The sequence below is a fragment of the Triturus cristatus genome, chromosome 6, assembly GCF_964204655.1.
Source record: "Triturus cristatus chromosome 6, aTriCri1.1, whole genome shotgun sequence".
Lineage (NCBI taxonomy): Eukaryota > Metazoa > Chordata > Amphibia > Caudata > Salamandridae > Triturus > Triturus cristatus.
Window position 1 is genome coordinate 1,762,136,293 of NC_140589.1, and position 20,442 is coordinate 1,762,156,734.

The following is a 20,442-nucleotide window of genomic DNA, read 5'->3' on the forward strand; positions in this document are numbered from 1 at the left end:
TAATGGCGTGAGGTTGCTGTCCAAATTATGAAATAAGGAAATCCCGGTGACTATCACATCACATATGGAAGACAATAATATAACATTTGATAACAGTTACAGCATTCGAATCAACCTATGAGTTGACTTGTAAACTATTGGGCGAACAGATCCATCCATATTAGGACATGATGGTCGTAAATAATCTCTCTGTTTGCTCGTGGAAATCTAAAATGCCCTGAAGAAGTTCTCAGTGGAGAACGAAACGCTTTGGCTGTCTACACTGTTGCAAAACAGGAGAAAGAAGAACGTCAATTACTAATAAAGACGGATATTGAACTTTTTGATGAACTCAATGTGGACTATTTAACTATATTGGACGTTAGTGGTGCAATCACAATATTATTCTATTTGATTTACCGATCTTGCATCGGAGTGTTCTTTTTGGACAGAAGGTACTTTTGTGATTTATTGCACACGGAAGAAATTCCAGTCTGGGTCAAAAAAACATATAATTGGATGTTTAATATTTGGATTTGGTGCCTACGCTCAGTGGTCCACTGTCCGATCTGTGTATGAAGTTTGTAATACTAATTTACTTTCTTTTAGGCTTTCACGCTTCACTGTCCCACTGTTTCAACACTGTTTTCTATGTCCATTTCCCTACACATTCAGGGTCTCAGGGATATACGTTATGGATGACTTTCATCACAGCACCTAGTTAAAGATGCGGGAAGATTGAAAAATGAGGGTGTTCAGCAATAGAACCCAAATTCCCCATCTATTATTCCCGATTCACTTGTTTTCTTTTTCTTTTCACATTTTGCACAATTTCTAATATGACAAGAACTCCGTTGATGGCAAGGAGCCCGCCTTCATTGTTTGCGATTGATCACATGTCTCACCGTATAGCGTGTTCCAAACTCTATTACATTTAAGACACTCTGCCCTCTGAGCAGGTAAACGATGCCGGATATTTGGAAGGCGAGTGAAGAATTAGTCTTACGGTAAGAGTGTTTACGCAGCTATTTCTCTTTTAAGCTCACGAAACGTAGACACTCATTAATTCATATTCATTGTTACAACCAAGGCATTTTTGCCACACTTTGAAATTACCGGCCTACGCCATGGGATTTTCCTATACGTTTCCGCTCACGGATTAGGTGAATGCATTGAGGTATGGTTTCTTTCTGACTTTATGATTGTTTAACCTATAAACCACAACCGGGATTCCTGTTCGTCTAAATTCAATACCTTAGTGTCGCGGTCCGTTCATGGGTGGATGCCCTATTCATTTTGACTATCGTTGCAAGGGGGCTTGGACGCCAATCATTCTCATGGTTCAACCACTGTCCTGATCTATGGGGCAGTACCTTCACCCTTGTAATCTCACTAATTCTGTTACTATTGTGTAACTATTGTGTACATCACGTTCTAACACCGAGTGGCACATTTTTGGAGTTGTTGGAGTTGAGCAACACCTAGTCATGGATGTTGGTTAAGGTTTTGCTTGCACATGCTGTTTTGATGTCTGAGTATTCCACCTTTGTTTATGTACTACTTCATAGATGAATGTGCCCCCTGAAGAAGGGCATAGCCCGAAAAACATTGGGATTGACGAAGTAAAATGATGAATAGTGTGTGGATAGTAGTCTTGGTATGTATTGGATGAATACTCATGTATCATGAATATTTATAAAAGTTAAAGACAAAGACAACTTGCCATTGAAGATTCCTCATTTAATTTACCGAAAAAGAATTCAAAGGAGATCCCCATCCAGGTGTGCACTTTAGGAACCCCATTCCCAGATTGGGAGGGTACAACATATAGTCTGAATTGTCACACTTTTAGGAGTGTGATAGTTTGTAGTTTTGATGTTACTATTATTGGCAGTATGGTAGGGGCAATGTGTGTTGCAAGCTGGACTCGCCTTCTGACGAGAGCTCTGGATTCTTTTTCATTTTTATTTATTCTAAATTAAGCACTGGCAATATTAGTATATGTATATTAGTATAGTCTTAGAAAATGAACCATGTGGCCTTTGTTCTTCGTAGAAATGGACCAAAAGCCCAATATGCTCTACACATGGACTGCAAACGTATTGTTATGTTATGTTAAAACTTTATTTCTATAGCGCACGGCTACTCCAGAGGAGTGTCCCGGTGCTTTATCGGGGCAGCTCAATACGACATAGCATCATAAAACAGACAACCAACAATAGAAAAGAAATGTCCTAGAGGTTAAAAAGCCACGTCTTAAGGCTCTTCCTAAACCGAAGGAGAGTAGAAGAGGACCGTAGGTCCAAAGGCAAGGAGTTCCACAGCTGAGGGGCCCTCACACTAAAAGAGTGACCCCCAGTGCGAGCCTTCCTCACTCGAGGGACCACGGCCAGGAACAAGGATTCCGACCGCAGAGATCTAGCTGGACGGTAGAAGGCCAGTCTCCGTTGTAGGTACTTTGCTCCGGTGCCAAATAGCGCTTTATACGCCAAGGTCAGTGCTTTAAACATAATCCGCTTCCGGATGGGCAACCAATGAAGCGATCGCACCAGACCCGAAGCTCTCACTCGCCTATGGAGACCAAAAATAGCACGGGCCGCGGAGTTCTGCACAACCTGCAGCCGCTGAACAAGATACTCCGGAAGACCTACAAAGAGGACGTTCGCATAGTCCCTCCCACAATCTCTCCGTTTGGAAACCCGCTACATTCATTTCCGCAAAGCCATTAAGACCTGGCTTTTCAACCAGTAACATGCTCCGGTCTCTTTCTTATGACCTTCTCCTGCCTTCATTCTTTTGCTCCAGTGTTCTATAGCGCCGGGAAACCCTTTTTGGGTAGCTGTCGCGCTCAATAAGCCCAATAAATAAATAAATAATAAATAAATCTAGAGCCAATTAAGGCTTGCACAGTGATCTTTCTATGCTCTTCTGTAAGCAAAGGCAGGAACATCCGGAGCATCTTGAGTATGCCAAAGCAGGTGCCCACCAGGCCAGAAATATGTGATCTCAGCGACAGATTATTGTCAACCTTCACTCCCAGATTTTTGGCCACAAGCGATGCCTGGGCGGGGGGACACATACCTAATGGCCACCAGGCCTGCCAATCGGGGTCCAGAGAACAGCCGAAGAACAGCACCTCCGATTTATTGGCGTTAGCTTTAAGGCTGTTACGCTGGAGCCAGCTAAAAACCCTCTCCAGGCAACTCCGGATGTTCTCTCCATCAAAATCCTGGTCTTTCCCACACGTAAAAAGCAGTTGGGTGTCATCCGCGTAGGATACGATCTGGGCCCCAGAGGACTCCACCAGTGCCGCCAGAGGTGTCATAAAGATGTTAAACAGAGTCGGGCTCAACACAGAACCCTGTGGAACACCGACTCCCAATGGCGGCATCTCGGCGGAGCTCGGAGAGACCCAGACCGTTTGTCGGCGGTCCTCAAGAAAAGATGTAAACCAATTGAACACCGTCCCCCTCAGACCGATGTCATAAAGTCTGGAGAGGAGCACCTCATGGGGGACGGTGTCAAAGGCCGCCGACAGGTCCAGCATGACAAGCATGGCCCTTCCTCCAGAGTCCAGTGTCTCCCTGATGATCTCGGACACTTCCAGAAGTGCCGTCTCCGTACTTAGATTAGGACGGAAACCGGACTGTGATGGATTAAGCAAGTCATTGGATTCGAGAAAGCTAGAGAGAACGCCATGCACATGCTTCTCCGTGATCTTAGCCAAGGCCGGCAGAAGGGAAATCGGCCTATAATTGGCCAAAACCTCAGAGTCCAACCCAGGTTTTTTGAGGAGGGGGATCACCATAGCCCTTTTCCAGGGCAACGGAACCCTCCCCTCCCTCAAGGACAGATTCACCAAGGAGTTGACCAATGGGTTAACCACGGCCGCCGTCCTGGCCAAAAATTTGGCTGGACACGAATCCAATGGCGAGCCCGATTTAAGATTATCCAGAAGAGCCAGGGAGACATCGGCAGAGACAGATGGAAACTCAGCAAGAACCGCACCCTGCATGGACGGGGAAGATAATCCGGCATTCGGACTAAAACACACTTCCGCAGACCTCAATGGAAAAGAGTCCTGGATAGACTTTATCTTATCCGTGAAAAATTTAGCAAGATCACAGACCCAGAGCTCCGGTGGCACACTGTGGGACACGTTGGATCTGGGCGCCGTGAACTCCCTCACTACAGTAAAGATCTCTTTACAGGAGTTGGAGGCAGCCTCGATCCTCCTGGCCAAATAATCCTTTTTCTCCCGGATAATATCCCGATGATAGGATTTGATCATTGTCCTATAAGCCAGTCTGGCCTCCGGATCATAGTGAAGGCGCCATGCCCTCTCGGCCACCTTACACTGGGCACGGGTGGCACACAATGCCGTAGTGAACCACGGGGCTGTAACCCTCTTAGCCATATCCTGAGGGGCCATTACGGGGGCCAGATCATTCAACCTCTCCAACAGCCACCCCTGCAAGGACTCCACATCCTGCTCTAGATCCCCTGAAAGAGGGCAAGGATGGTCCATAGCCGCCTGGGCCAGCAACTCAGGCGTGACTCTATACAGAGCCCTTCGACCAGCGCCATGCTGTCTAGGGGTACTGTTAGGTAACTTTTCACTTCCCAATACACAGAATCTAGCCAGCCTGTGGTCAGTCCAAAGCACAGGGAGGAGCTCAACGTCGACGAGAGGAACCGAGGAGAAAACTTGATCTAAAGTATGTCCCTTGTCATGTGTGGAACCAACCAAAAAAGGGACAAGACCAAGAGGGGCCGTAACATCAAGCAGTTTGTTCACATCCGGATCATCGCCGGCATCCATATGAAAATTAAAATCACCCGCCAAAAGACAGTGCTGCGCACTCAGAGCCATGCCAGATATGGCCCCCTGAAGATCGTCAAAAAAAGAGCCCACTGGTCCGGGAGATCTATATACCAACAGCCCCTTCAAGGCTTGATGCGGGGTCAATCTAATAGTGAAGGCAAGGGATTCGGCTCCAGCAATGGTATCCAAAGAGGAAATAGTGCAGGTAGCTGACTTTTTCACTACTACCGCCACCCCTCCTCCCCTGCCTTTCACTCTATCTTGACGGAAGATTTTATAGTCTGAAGGAAATGCCGCGAAAGATTCTGTGATCACCCCTTAGGCAAGAGTCCTGAGGGGCCCTTCCACTTACCTGGACTATGACTCTGTACTACCATTTTTTATTAAAACGGTTACTCTGGCTAGGGCTACATTGCCAGCTATATAGAACAAGCATTACATTAGCATTGTTGTTGTCTGCCAGCCTTTTAGCTGTGTTAGTGCTTTTTTGCCTTGATTCTGAAAAATGTTATTGTTGGGAAGTTTCCAGGCTCTCACCATTACAAAACTTTTTTTGCCAAAAAGCATTATTTTCCATTATAGACCCAGACTCTGAAGTGGACTACTTTGTATGTGGATGTGCTCCTTGTTAAAGAGCTGAATGTTGTCACTCGGAGTGAAGTTAGCCAATGGCGGAGGTAGGCTGATCCATTGCTAAGTGCTGGATGCTATATTGGATTAAAGAAACATGTGAATGACACAACAACAGACCAGTGGATGAAGAGGGCTGGCTGAAAGCCCTTATAATCAAGTATATTATACATATCATTTTACTGCAAGTTCTTGGCTAATGCCAGCCCAAAAATGTTTTCACTGTTTGTCCAGGGCACATTGAGAGAGTTTTCATGGCTACCGGATACAGTGGCATGGGTGATCTGTTCGTTGGTGGCCCAGCCTACAGAAGCAGTTGTAGGTTGGCAGGCCATGTCAAAACAATCTCCCATTCTTCTCGGTGTTCGCACCCTAGATCAGTATATTATCCTGCAAATAGATAACAGCATGAAGGTCATTGGACAACTGATGCATTGCTTATGAAGACACCGGCTAAAGTTGCAATTATTTAGACCGGTAGGGTCATTTAGGTGTAGTGACAGAGGTTTAATGTCTGCAACCGTTCTACAGAAAAAAGGATAGTGTAAGAAAACAAGTTCAGGCTAGAAAATACCCTAGTCGTACCAAAAACTGCAAGCATCTCCCCAGTGTTTTTGGGAGAGGATGGCATTGCTTTCCTATTTTGTCAATAGACTCCCTCAGGTAGAGGCACCATTTTTGGAATGGACCACAAGCATCATCCACATGATGAACTTGAAAAAATCCTCTCTGACCCTTTCCTGGTGCAATTGGTTCCTTATTTCTTGACTTCTAACTTTTCTACACACACCACATGATTATAATGCTTGGGATCCAGTGTGATCTGATGGCCCAGTGGCTGTCCCACCCTAACAAGACCATTTCTGTGAAAAGAATATCAGTTGTGCTGACTTGCTGCCAGTTTGTGCCATGCATCCTCAACAATATCAGTTAAACATGCCTCTTGATCTCTAAAGTGATCCATAAATAGCCCACAAAATTGATTGCTTCGCCCTTGTATACAGCTGGGTATTATTGGCTTTAGAGCCTCCTGGGGAAACTTCATAATATCATCTTTCCCAATCAATGTGTATGGCATCCAAAGTCAGTCTGAATGGTAATTTCTCTAATTGAATACCTAACGTGAAGGTGCAGTACTAGCAGGGCCTAGATCCTGAGCCCATCATACCCATCTCGAGGAGGGTACAGAGAAGAAAACATAAAAATGTTAATACTTTGCCTGACTGGCAACCGTTCTGGTTCATCCTGGATCTTGTGTAAACTGGGAGGCAATGGCCAGCAGTAGCAGCTCATGTTGGTTCTGTGTTACTCTCAAGAAGGCTATGAAACACAGTGGTCCATTGAGCTTATCATTAAATCTAGAAGGGATGGCCACAGGCAGCGACGGGCACTGTGCATTGAACATAAGAATTCAATGTTTCCACTGTGATATTCAACCCAAGAATTACAAAACAAACCTTGGTATTGCTCAGGAAATTGGTACAGGAAGAACATTTTAAGAAGTTTCATTGAAAGCGCAGATTATGCCATATGAAAGCTAGATTTCTTTTCTGCCATTTTTCATTCTCTCCTAGTTTCATACCCTTTTATTTTATGTATCTTATCGCCACCTTATTTTCTAACTGCAGATCAAATTGGGGGGTTGTCTTTCTACTCACAGATTTTTAATGCCCAAGTGTTTCACAGAGTCTTTGATTAGATTGTTTGAGGTTGCTTTGCATTAGGTTTGAGTTGAGGGAGTTGCGTTGTATTGGGTTTGGTTAGGTTGCATTGGGGTTGGTTCGGTTGCATTGCATTGAGTTTGGTGAGTTGCCTTTGCATTGGTTTTGGTTAGGTTGTATTGCATTGGGTTTGGTAAGGTTACGCTGCTTTGGGCTTGGTTAGGTTGTATTGCATTGGGTTTGGTAAGATTACGCTTGGTTAGGTTGTGTTGCAGTGAGTTTGGTGAGTTGCGTTACATTGGGTTTAGTTAGGTTGCATTGCCTTGGGTTTGGTAAGGTTGCATTGCATAGGCCTTGGTTAGGCTGCGTTGCATTGAATTTGGTGAGTTGCGTTGCACTAGGCGGTTTGCTTAGAATGAGTTGTGTTGGGTTGGATTATGGTAGGGGTGTCCCATACAAATAAGCAGACGGTGACCTATGTTCAGAAGATGGTAAAATATTCAATGCTGTGATATGCCTCAAAGAGAAAACCCAGAGAGGCATTTGTATTGAATGTATTAATTACTTTAAATGGCACAACTGACTGATGAAATCCTAAACTGTATTTGTTATTGCTCTTTGCATATCCTTCGATTTGTGATGTTGACCATATATTTCTGTTGAGGATTTTCTATAATCTCTACCAATAGGTGTTACACAATGTGCCTATGGGAGTATATGCTTTATTTTTCACTGGTTTAACAGCTCCATCTTGGGTTATAAGTATAAGGATCATAAACAAAACTATTCTCGTTATGAAAAAGAATGGAAGTATTAATGGGACTTCTCATGATGTTTGACTGTTATTTGGAACTGTTCTTAAGCAGTGTACTTCGGAGCAAGAAGCTGATGTTACAGGGCCTTAATCACAGGGAAGAAAATAAACTATTTTATCAGGTCTTTTTCCTGTGATTTGCATTGATTTCTGCATTTTTAGGAATTTGCAATAATGATCAGTAGTACGCCTGGAAATCCACTCAAGTTGTAAATTTCATGCATACTCCTACTTCCCTATAATGACCTGTGTGTTTGTGTATGTACCAGGGGAAAGGTGCATTTCCACAGGTAACTTTTTTAACGTTTTAAAATATATTATTTATGAGGAGTAATTCCCTCCCCTTTATGGTGTGCTCGTATGTGGTCGTGTAAGGCTTTATTTCATGCTGTTTGCTCACTTTGTGCAGTCTCTGTATTTTACTTTTTTTTTATTAAGTAAAGCAAAGTGTGCAAACTGGGTGTGGATGCCCATTCGGCGAAATGGGACACCTTACAGACCACTGACTCTCATAATATGTGTAAAAGGCCACTTCATTGGAATAGGTGCATATCACATAAACCTCCTAGGACAAAGGCCTTACAGAACAAAAACCTCACTGTACATTCAGTCACCTACCTTCCTTCTCCCCTCCCCTAATCCCGCCCCCATATACATACCCTTCAAAACTTTAACATGATAACCCTCTGTACTTCTCTGATTGTCTTGCTTTACTTTAAACTAATAAACCTGTGCTCAACTTGTTATTCCTATGACATAACATTGTAACTCCAGGGCTTCTGTTGTGGGGTTGTTAAGACCCTCCCTTTCTGCTTGCTTACCCTATGTTAACCAAAATAACCTTAATTGTAGGCCTGCAAATTTGTGGAGAGGATGGCATTGCTTTCCTATTTTGTGGGCCAACCGCCACCAGAAAAAGGCACCAACCAGACTATTTCTGCTTCCCCTCTCTCCCCCAACACACATCTCACTCCTGCTTCTTCAAGTCCTGACCAGTAACTCCCTCAACTCCAATAGATATAATGTTGTCCCTTCTTCCGACAGATGTACACCGTGGTCCCTAAAAAACTCGACTTCCTGGTAATGCAAGTCAACGTGCTGAATTCTGTCTAGGCCGTTGCCCTAACGAAAACGCATCTCCCTGTTCTTCTTCCTCCTTGCTCTATCTATGGCTGGCTGCTTGGCTGCACCTCTCCAACACCTCCTAGGTATAAACTCTGTCCATGCTGTAAAACATCCAGGCCATTACAAACCTATCTCCCTCAAATCTTGCTTCATGGATTGTAAGATTGCCACACCTTTCTCCACCACCATTTTGTTGTCCCCTAAGTGAAGGATCAGAATGGTCGGGCAAGTATTCTTCTGCATCAGCATGTTAAACTTGGGTAACAACTCCTTCCACCTCATGCCCCCCTTACCACCTTAGAAAATCCACGTTGGAAACCCGAATTCCAATGCCAAGCACTCCTCCCTGCAGACCTGGCTGCCCAGTTTGCAAAGGAATGTCTGACAATCTCCACCTACAGGCCAGCAGCCAACGGGCCTGGAACCGAACCTGAAAAAGAAAGCAGTGTGAACACATCATCCGGCTAGCAATCACCCTTTCCCCCTCGCTAGTCCTAACGTACCTCTGAAAACAGTCTGATGACCACCTACCTAGTCCCATTATCTGCTCCCTAGATCACCCGATCCTAAAGGAATGTGCTCCAAAATCGGTAGCTACTAGCCTGTGCTTTGTGACTGCCTTTCTCAAGACTGCTAACAAGTGACCTGATCCCCTTGTTTGTGTTTGAACACAGCCCCTTCCGATGTCCTCACTTGTGCCCTGAGCTTCTTACCCATGCCACAGGGCAAACCTCATCCTCTTGAAACTGCAAAATGACTGACCTTCCCTTTAACCTCTGTCTTTCTTTGATGTTAGCAATCCTATTTTGAGGCCATTCTGTTGAAAACTAACATCTTCCCATGCCAGCCCAGAGATACCCCGGGCTCCCAAAAGTTCTAATACTCTGAATGCCTCAAAAAGCATCCACCCCATCAGTGTGAAAAAAGAACCACTTCAAACTGGGAAAAACCCATATCTGGCAAGCTATGAATCACTCTGCAAAAAACCTGCCAAGAAAGAGGCTTCCTCCTATGACCCAATTTATCTCATTCCCAAGCTCAACCATCGAGCATTCTCCTACCTAACTCCCCCACTGATGGTGTATAACCCCACAAGAGCTTTCCCATGAAGGCAATGCTGGCCAACTTCCCTGCGATTGTTACTCTGGAGAGGCCTTTCTCTGTCAGTCGTAAGAAAAATTGCACCCATCCTCAACTCTGTCCCACTCGGCACAGAAACTTGCCCCAAGCCTGGTAATAGGCCTCCCACGTATACGCCGCCAAGGACCCGACTACCACCTGACACAATCTCTGTCTCCCACTGTCCATAACTCTGGCAGCATCTGAGTCTGTCTCTGTGGCCAGCCCATGGGACCTCTCCCACTGCGAACAAAACAAAGCTCCCACAATGTCATTGTACATGCACTGTATGTGTCTAGATTTAAACAAGATGTCCTGTCTCAAACATTCCAGCATGAAAACCCTCAGCAACTTGAGGACCTGCGTGTCTCTCACTGACTATCTGTTAACTATCTGAACCAGCTCCATGTTATAGATCCTGAAGATTACTTTCTTGTGGTGCAGCAGTGTTCTGCACAATGAAACAGCTACCGCAAGGGGAAAACACAACATAAAATGCTATGCTCCTCTCTGTTCCAGCAGTCAGGCCATTCCTCCCGGCACCAGCAGCCTTGCCAATACAGTCCAAACCCTATGCCACCTGAGGCATCGGAATAAATCTTAACATCCCAATCAAAAACCTGTGGTGCCGCAAGCGGAATGCCATGGAAGGAGTCCCAAAAAACATTGCCATATCTGCAGATCCCTGCAGCTAATCTTACATGATGGTGGGGTAGGGAAAGCCCTGATAGTCCCAAACCCTGTACCTCTTGGACCATGACCTTCTGTTTTGCCAGCATTGTGTCTAATAGTACCTGCATCTTCAGTGGCAAATGGAAGGCGTGCTGTCATAGCCACTGAATCCAACTTAATTCCTTGAAAGGCGATGGTGGTCGCTGGACCTACCGTTTTTTCCGGGGACAAAGGAACCCCCGCGTCCTCCATGAGCTCCAGTAAACTACTAGCAGCAAGAAAGAGTAATTGAGGTAATATGTCACCTTGTCTTGACCCGTTGCCTACATGAACAGGCACTATATAAAAGTGCTGAAACATTCAAAAAGCACGCATAAAATTGAGCATCCTATAGGGAGTGCTTTTTCCACGTACCATGAGCCTCCAAATTGAATACCAAGCAATTTAAACTCTGTAGTAGCTGAAAGTCTGATGAAATGTCACTCTTTGCCATGTAAGCTTCTGAACCTGCCTGCTCCACCATGGTCCCGTCCACATCCACTGAGGTATAAGACACAGACGCTAATTCTTCCCCTATTAAGTCATTGTTTGGTTGGCCCTCCAGCCATGACAGATGTTGGATGTGTCCTTACACATCACCACACTAGCGGGCATCCTTTTATTCTCCTGTCCCCTTTCCTAGTCAGGACCCACCTGCCTTGGAGTCTCAGCCTCTTCTCCCATTGTGTCCTCCGTACCTACCTAAGTGTTCCTGACATATCTACCCTTCTGCAGTCATGCCTCTTTCTCCTTTCCAGACTCCGCATCTACCCTCGTTGACACCATGACTGGACCTGACACCTTGGTTACATTTGCCATCTTACCTGCCCTTAAGGTCGGCGCCTGCTCCGTAGCCTGACACCTTGCCAGCGTGCATTGCTGCCGTGTCCCTTGCGCAGTCGTTGTCCGTCCTTGATCCCAGATCGGGACTTGAAAAACAGCACTAGGCGCAGGATTAGAGGTACCCCTTTCCCACTTGGTCCCCCTGTGCCATTTCGGCAGCACCAAGAGATACTGCACCTCCGTGCCCATAATCTCTCCTTCCTCAAGACTGTCTTCTCCATAATCCAACACCTTGTCATGCCACATGAGCCCTTCAGGGCCTCTCCCACAACACTATGTGGCTGCTGCTGCCCCCTCCTCGGGCTCCCATGTACCATCTCCTGAGGGGCCGTATCATACCCTCTCAGGCTTTCCACTGATGTGGGTAGTTTGGACCCGTGCTAATCCCGAGCGATAGATGCTCCGTTCTAGTGATTGCCATGGCAAGGCCGTTCCAAGAACTTCTTGCATCACCTAGGGCAGAGTCCCATGACGCTGTTGGGCTGACCTTTCTGGGCCTCCACTTCCCCCTGGGGCAGATGAGCCATACTGTGCTCTGCCAGGTCTGCTACCTGCTGCAATTTGGACACCTGTAACGAAGATGATAGGCCCAATGTACAGCACCCTGAAAAAAACGCCTGCTGCTCCAATACCCCACCCTCCTGAAACGAGGTACTTGGCTAGCGCCCTTCTCCTCCTGCTGACCCTTTAGTTTGCCTAGCATACACCCTATGGGGTTTTTGCAAAGCGTGCCCCAGCCCTACGTCTGCCTCCTCATCGTCAACCCATTCCAGCATTGCTGCGACCAATGCTGATGCCCTACCACGAAGCTCCGCCTGCATGGCGGCCACCCGCAGCTAGTGAACCTAATGATCCCTCCTGCCTGCCTGTCCAAACATCTTCCTTGACTCCCTCACCCAAAGGCTGCCTGCTCACCTTCCCCTCTTATTTTGCCTGTGCTTCCCACTCCCATCTCTTATCTGTGTGTCCCCCTTTTCAACTTCTTCGCCATCTCCATCCCAAAATAAAACATGGGCACTGCCACTCCCTTCCTGAACATGCTGCGGGTTGCCCATAAATTCTTCTTCTCCATCATCAAACTGAGGATGCCCACAGAAAAAGATCTCCTCGACTTTGTCCCCCTCGAACCTCATACACCTTGCCTGGCTCGCCCCCCACCCTGGGATGTGCGTCCTACCTCCTGCGTGTTACCTAACATGAACTACTCTCCCTCCCCTCCCAACTGCACAATCTTATCCTGCTTCTGCTTGTAGCCCTAACCCTGTGAGAACTTTACCTCAGTTTTCTCTGGGCCTTATGTGCCACCTCCCCCCGCCCAGTGAACACTTCTGGAGTGCTGCTTATGGCCCCTCCCTCACCCCACCCCTCTCAGAGCTAGGCCTGCTCTGCATGTGGCTCCGGACGCTCACCTCTACCGATGCAGGTCCCCTAGGTGGCGAGTATGCCAGAACGGCGGCCGCCAACCCACTGGAGGCATCCCCCACCGGCCACGGGACTCGTCACTGCCAACAACTCCAAGCTCCCGGCCTCTCTAAGCTGCCGGGCAAACCCTGTACACAGTCGTTCTGCATGTCACTCATCACGCAGGAAGCCAATTACGCGGAGGTACTGCCTAAAGTGCTCCTCCTCAACACTAACCTATACTCACGATTAAAAATCTTCCTAACTGCTAAAGGCTGCCATTGTGTCCACCTACCAACAAAATGGTGGGTGTTAGCCCTAAATGGCTTTCTATATATCCCTTGAGCTATATCCTTTACCGGATGTAGCCCAAACAAACCCAGTCATCTGACTGTACCTGATTCCCCCAATATCCCCGGGGGACAGACCTCCTTTCGGTCGGCTGTCCCTGTAGCCCCATTGTTAGTGATGCTGATTAAGTTACACTTTTGTGTCTTTTAACCACGTTCTCAATATACTTCCATTTAGTCCTTTGCTGCCTTCCGCCACCATCCACCTCTTTGTCATAAGCGAAGAACTGTGGAAAATAAGCCAAACTTATGGATTTTCAATGGTAGCAAGTGCCGTCTAAGACTGTGCTCAGAGTTTCCGTGCATCTAAGTGGAACTTTGGTGAACAAAAGAATTTGTGGTTGGGCCTCAACCAGATAACATTTCAGGGGAGCGTAGTAAAATGATTTTGTGTTAGCCCATTTAATTTGCTACTTTTCCTCATGGACATTTAGACAAAAACGTTGATTTTTTTCTGATGATTGGTAAGTCACATTCTGGGAACTTGGAAAGAAAAAAACCTCATAAGTATCTGGTTTGAAAAAAAGACTTTTTTAAACAAAGACGTCTATTTTTTCTGATGATTGGTAAGTCACATTCTGGGAACTTGGAAAGAAAAAAACTTCATATTTACCTGGTTTGAGAAGATTTTTTTAAAAACTTTAATTGAAAAGCAGTGCACAATGACTGTATTAGTACAGCATGCAGATGGTTAGTTAATAACTTCTCATTATAGATAACCGCTAATGAGCGAGAGAGAAAATGATGTTGCTTGTTCTCAAGAGGCAGGATTAATTAGTTCCTTCCTTGAGCATTTCTCGAAAATTTGTCATTTTTTAATTAAATCAATTTCTTCTCAACTTTCTGAGAATGTTTTCATTTTCTGATGGCGAGAATTGAAAATCACAGTCCCTTAATGTCGATTCTTAGAAATCATAACATTTTGGTAAATTTCACTTTTAATTTTTCAACTCTTACTCAGCGAGTATTTTCTTTCCTTATCATTTGATCCTTATTTTCCTCACGCTGTCGTAACCTCTCTCCCACGTTTCACCTGTTTGTGCTTTGTGGTCATTATGCTGTCCTCGTGCAAGTGTGCTTTGATTTGCTTGCACTTCAGTCAGAGGGTGGGCTGTACATGACCCTTTCTTTAGACCTTTAGCCAGTGCAGCTCATCAGGAATATGGTAGTACCTGGTAGCCGATCTTATCCACCTTGCGAGTCCAATTTGCCAAGCTAACAGGGTTGTGGTGGAACTAGCTCCCAGCTCTATGCCACCCAGGTATGTGTACAGTTCATGGGTGATAATCATCAATCACCTATCTGTAATCGGAGAGGGCCAGTCTGTCAATGTGATGTCTTTACGTTACTGTTATCAGAGCATGAAGCAAGAAAATCATACTGGGGCCAATTCATGGATTACAGTGCTCCAGCCACCTTTTTTTGGGGGGAAGAACCGTCTGATTATCAATAATATCAACATTTTTTGTGTGTATCTCAAGTATTCAGCTTAAAGATGTAAAAAGGAAAACAATTCAAAGTAGTGATATATTGTACACTTGAGACATTGTTCTGTCGTAATAGTAATTTATATTGCCCATGCCGGATGGAGGTAACCGAAGAATATATTACTGAAATACTGAATCCAGGTTCTACATGTCTCTGTAGATAATCTGTGTCAGGACTGGAAGGAATTGAGAAGGTAGATCCATTAATGTGCCTCTGAAGCTGTGTATAGAACCACCATTGACTGATTTGATAATGAAGGGGGTTGCTGGGATTGGGAAACATATATTTAGAAGGGACTCTAGCTCTCTGGGCCATGGTGTGTGCAGCAAAGCAGTATTGTGGGTAAATGATGCTTAGTGCACAGAAGACCTCTTAGTTAACTGTATATTACTTGAGCTGGTACAATGCAGACCTTTGTCCTGAAACCCAACTAGGTGGTGTGTGTTCTCAGCTTGATTCCTGTAAAAACACTGTGAACCTCAGTTGAACATTCATACACAACACTCTTTTTTTTCCCCTCCCACTTGTTCCTGCAGCAACTTTTTTTTCACAACTCAATTTTATTGTTGAAAGCCGATACAAATCCGACGTCATGTTGAGCGCCAGCAAAAGAAAATGACAAGCAGCATTGATTTCAACATTTTCCATAATAAAATATCCGTGTTGGTGTAGAAAACACATTACAGAGAAAGGAGAAAATTAAATTTTAACAACAAACAATAGTGCCATAACCATATCGCTGTAGGCCTCCAATGATCCAAGACATGTAGGTCGATGCAGTGTAATACACACATATATTAGGTCAACATCCATAGCGTAGCAAAATTCCATTAACCCAACAATTCTTCGATAGCAGAGACCGAAGGAGGAGGATCTAAGTCTGGTCCCCTGTAATCCGCCCACCGCTTCCATATCCTATAGTATTTCTTGGGGCGCACCCTCTTGCTGCAAAAACCGAGATTTCTAGAACCTTACAAAAGTAGTGTCCTTTCTTCCAGGTCGCAACCAACGGCAGAGACTCACAGTTCTATACCCTAGCCACATCGCTCTTAGCCAGCATGAGGCTGAGAAACAGTAAGTTGCGCTTATATCTATTGCCACCTATTCCCTCACTTATACGGAGCATGAATAGTCGATGTGTGGGTTGAATGTCCCAACCCAGGACCTCCGAAAGGCACGCAGCAACCCCCCTCCAAAACCGCAACAAGGAGGTACACTGCCATATTGTGTGGAAGAAGTTGCCCTCAGTCGCCCCACATTGCGAACATCTAGGGGACGCAATCAGCCCTGCCCGCCACAGCTTATATCTGGTGAAGTACACCCGATGCAGGTACTTGAATTGGATCAGCTGCAGGCGGGCAGCTATCGCTGCACCACACGTGGATTCGAGCGCCTCCACCCAATCATCCTCGTCAAGGGGCCCTAGGTCTACCTGCCAGGCCTCCAGTGTTTTGTGTAGTGTGGTGGGGGTATTATTTATGAGTGTACAGTAGATCTTTGTGATTTTGTGATCCACCAGATTGCCCATAAAGACTTTGGCCTTGATGGGGTTAAATTCAGGTATAGTATCTAGCTGCGCCAAATATGGGGAGAGAGCATGTCTCAGTTGTAAGTACTTGTAGAATTGTGTGTGGGGCATATTAAATTCTATCTGTAGTTCTTGGAAAGTTTCAAGCAACCTCCACGTATAACTGCCCCTACTGTATCAATGCCAATGGCCTCCCAACCCTGAAAACCAGATAGCTGCATCACTTGGGATAGCTGACTATTGCACCATAAGGCTATTTCCCTCGTAAGTTTACCCCACCAGCCCATCGCACCCAGCGCTCGTTTCCAGACCGCAAATACTGTCTTGGTCGCCGGCCGTAATGCCTCAAGCTGCGAGCTGGAATGTAGGATCTAGTGTAGCGAGGTGGCCCCCATTCACCAACGCTACACTGCATATGCTGGATCTCAACGATCTCCATACCACCAGTCGTTAAGGACCAATATGTTTGAGGCTGTATGATAGGCCTGAACATCCGGAGTGGCAGTACCTCCACCGTAGGTAGATTGACAGCAGGTTCTCAGAGCGCCGCGTGCCGCTCCTCCCTCCCAGAGAAAGGGAGCAAGGATCCTGCTTAACTGCTGTAACCAGGTCGGCCGTATGTAATAAGGGTGGCTCTGAAGCTGATAAAGCTGGTGGGGCAGGGACACCATTTTGAATATGGCAGATCTGCCAAGTAATGAGAGCGGCAAATGAGACCACACACAAACCTGGTCAGCCGTTTGCGCCCACAGGGGAGCCATATTCCTATCCCATGAAATAGATTGGGATGTGGATAAAAACACCCCCAGATATTTAAAATTATCCCGAACTATGGTGACTGTTTGAGACCAGGTGCCCAGCCGATCTCCGCCACGCAACAGCCACACAACAGCCACAGATACGATTTGCTACTATTCATGTAGAGGCCAGAGGTCTCCCCGAATATCTGCATGACCCCTGCAGCAACTTTTAAGTTCACTTTTACTTCATCTTTAGGTTCCCCCCATCTGTCTTGTTGATTTTATTTTCTTTGCTTTTTTTTTCTTCATCTTTTCTATGTTTGACTTTTTTCCTTTTCATTAACTAGAATGTTTTCTTTTACCTTTTTGAAATCTGTAATCTTGTTTCACTCCTCTTTCTTCTCCCTCATAGAAGGAAGATGCACACAAGGTTCAACACTAAACGTAGAATGAAAGTTTATTGGGTGTTAAGAGGTTTTTAGTACCTATGTAGTGATGGTGCTGAACAATCCTAGCTTTGTATCTAGGCAAAGAGGTTTTGTGCAAATGTATCAGTAAAGCAAAAGAGAAATGTACTCATTGATGGCTTAACCGCTCTTGAATTTGCAGGAAGCGACTCTGGAGACTATACCTTTGAGGACATTTTAGTAGATCGGACTGCTTGAACCTCCACCTCTCAATTTGAATCTTCGTTCTAAAGAAGGTTTGCATATGAGGAACTATTCTAAAAATAGCTTGCTCTCCTTAGTGAGTGTAAATCAGTTTAAACATGTGCTCCACCTCCACGAAGGGAAGGAGGAAACGTTGTTCATCCTGCTGTTTGTCACCATGACCTGTTCAGTAATTCTTCAGGTTTTTATCTGTACCCCTAACGTCTCTGGATTTCATGTGCATCTATCCTTCAACCACTAAACCATTTAGAGTCCACAAGCTGGAGTTTTTCCCTGGGGCCAGGTTACAAGGATTTATGTTTCTTTAAAGAAATTGCATCCTTTATTAACCATCTGCTTAGGCTAACATATAGTACAAATGCAGACCGCTTTTCCAGTGAATTCTTAGTTTTTCTAAGCTAAAGCGACGTTTGGCAACCGGTGAAGAGATGTAAAGAAAGAAATCTTCTAGACCACCATTCTACTTTTCGAGAAGAAAGAGATTTCCAAACTGATACCCTAAATTAGAGTTGTGGTTCTGCTACACAGAGTAGATATTTTGTTGTTGTTTCATTTTCTATCTTGCCATTAATTTAAAGTAAGGTATCAACTCCAGTACCACTGAACTGCATTTGTTATGGACACTACATAAATAGTAATGTCCATCTGTCTTATTTTTATAGCATGATTGGTCATTTGTAGGTCTTTTCTAAGAGTAGTGACGCATATGTTGAACTTTTTAGGTACTGGCCCCGGATGGGAATATCCGACTAACTCTAAAGTCCTAAAATGTAATGCTTGGCACCAGGTGGGATTCTCTACATGAAAAGTAGTTAATTCTGTCTAGCTCTACCTGAGAGACCATAGTTCGAACACCAGCTCTGATGGTTGTGAGAGGTTTGACCTAACAGTGGTGAAGTGCACAGCAGAATGGCAGGTAATTTAAGGGGTACATAGCTTCCCCATAACTCCTCTACTCCTGTGCTGCTCATGAGTAGAGGAAGTGGATAAAAAACATACAGTTGTTGGAGGGCAGGTGTTAATTAAGTGGAGTTTTCCACCGAAGGGTTTTTGGTGGAATCATGGACAACCTAAGCTTTGCTCTTATTGTCTGTTTGATGTAATTTGGAAACATTCGTTGTAAAAAAAATCTTTTTACTGATAGATGCCTTACTGCCATTTTATATATTCTTTGTGAACATAACAATTGTCATATACACATAAATGAGTGAGACAGGAGCAAAACAGTCATGTTTTCTGCCCTCAAGACCACTGTAATCGGATGCTTTACTGTCTTCTAGAATAGTGCAACTACTCACGAATAAACAGCCCTGAAGAATTCCAGTTAGACTTCTGAAAGCGTTAACCTGTTGACAGATAGCCTTTAGAGCTAAAGACAGCTCCACCCCAGCTTATCATAGATTTGCTGCTTTTATGAACCCCACATATAAATAAGCAAGCTTTGAGAATGCTATTAAGCTTTTAAAGTCTTGCCCCTTATTTGAAAAAATATTATAGCATAGCACTTGAAGTATGTCATTGCTCTGCACTGTGCTGCTTTGCCATCTCATCTTGCAAAAATACTTTGGGATTTTCTTAAGATATGCTAAAAAAAAATCACAAATCTTAAAACACCTATAGAGTGATATTAAAAGAGGAATGAAGGTGAATCTCTGAACTGTCGAAGCCAATTAAAAGGTTCCTATCTTTCACTTTCTATAGGTGCTTGCTTTTAGAAAAAAGATTTTGTAAGACATGGTCAGGAGTCTCAGACAAAAAACAAACGTTTGTGAAAGAGTTTCAAGAATGGGCTAAGGTATATGAGTGTGTGTTACCTAGTGTAAGTTAATTCATATAGATTGAAGTAGATTTTTTTTAATTTTAGCATTTGAGAGCTCTAAGTGACGATTCTGGGCAAACCAAGATGTTGAGAAAATGATAGTAGAAGGGTATTTTTATTGCTCTGTTATAGGTGGAATACACCTCTTACTCTTCTGATACATTTATGGGTTTTCACACTTTTATAAACAAGAACACCTATTTCCACTCAGTGCACATGAGAAAATAAGTGTGCTTCTTTCAGAAAATACACACACTCACTCTTTCTCTCTCTCTCTCCATTTACGTTGTCTTTCTCACTCTCTTTCTTCCACCATCGCTGTCTTTTCCCTCTCCCTCTCTATGTCTTCCTCCATTCTGCGCTCTGTTCTCAGTGGCATGAATAATTTTCTGTTGCATCCAACATCGCCATCCTGTAGAATTATTCTGTAGAGCTTCAGTCAGGGACATGTTTTCTTTACAAGCACTATAAAACAAAAGACATGACTACATCCAGAATTTAACAAAGTGTGTGTGTAATAGCCTACCTATGCATATCATCTGCCACAGTGTTGTAAATCATTTTTACGTCAAGTGCAAACAGATGTGTTGTGCTGCTTGAAAAAGTGTTACTATTTGTTTTTGGTGCACCCCATTGGTTAAAAAATTAAAACTATATAAACTAGCTGATCTATCACAGATGTTTTCAATTGTACAGCCCTGCTGTACATATGTAGTCCTATTAGTTAATGAAATATCT

The 20,442-nt window shown here is 44.6% G+C and overlaps 1 protein-coding gene across 3 annotated transcripts in view; it reads left to right on the forward strand.

The window, feature by feature from the left end:
• Positions 1–20,442, forward strand: part of CDC42BPA (CDC42 binding protein kinase alpha) — a 797,672-nt gene that overhangs the window by 360,691 nt on the left and 416,539 nt on the right. The window lies entirely within an intron of this gene.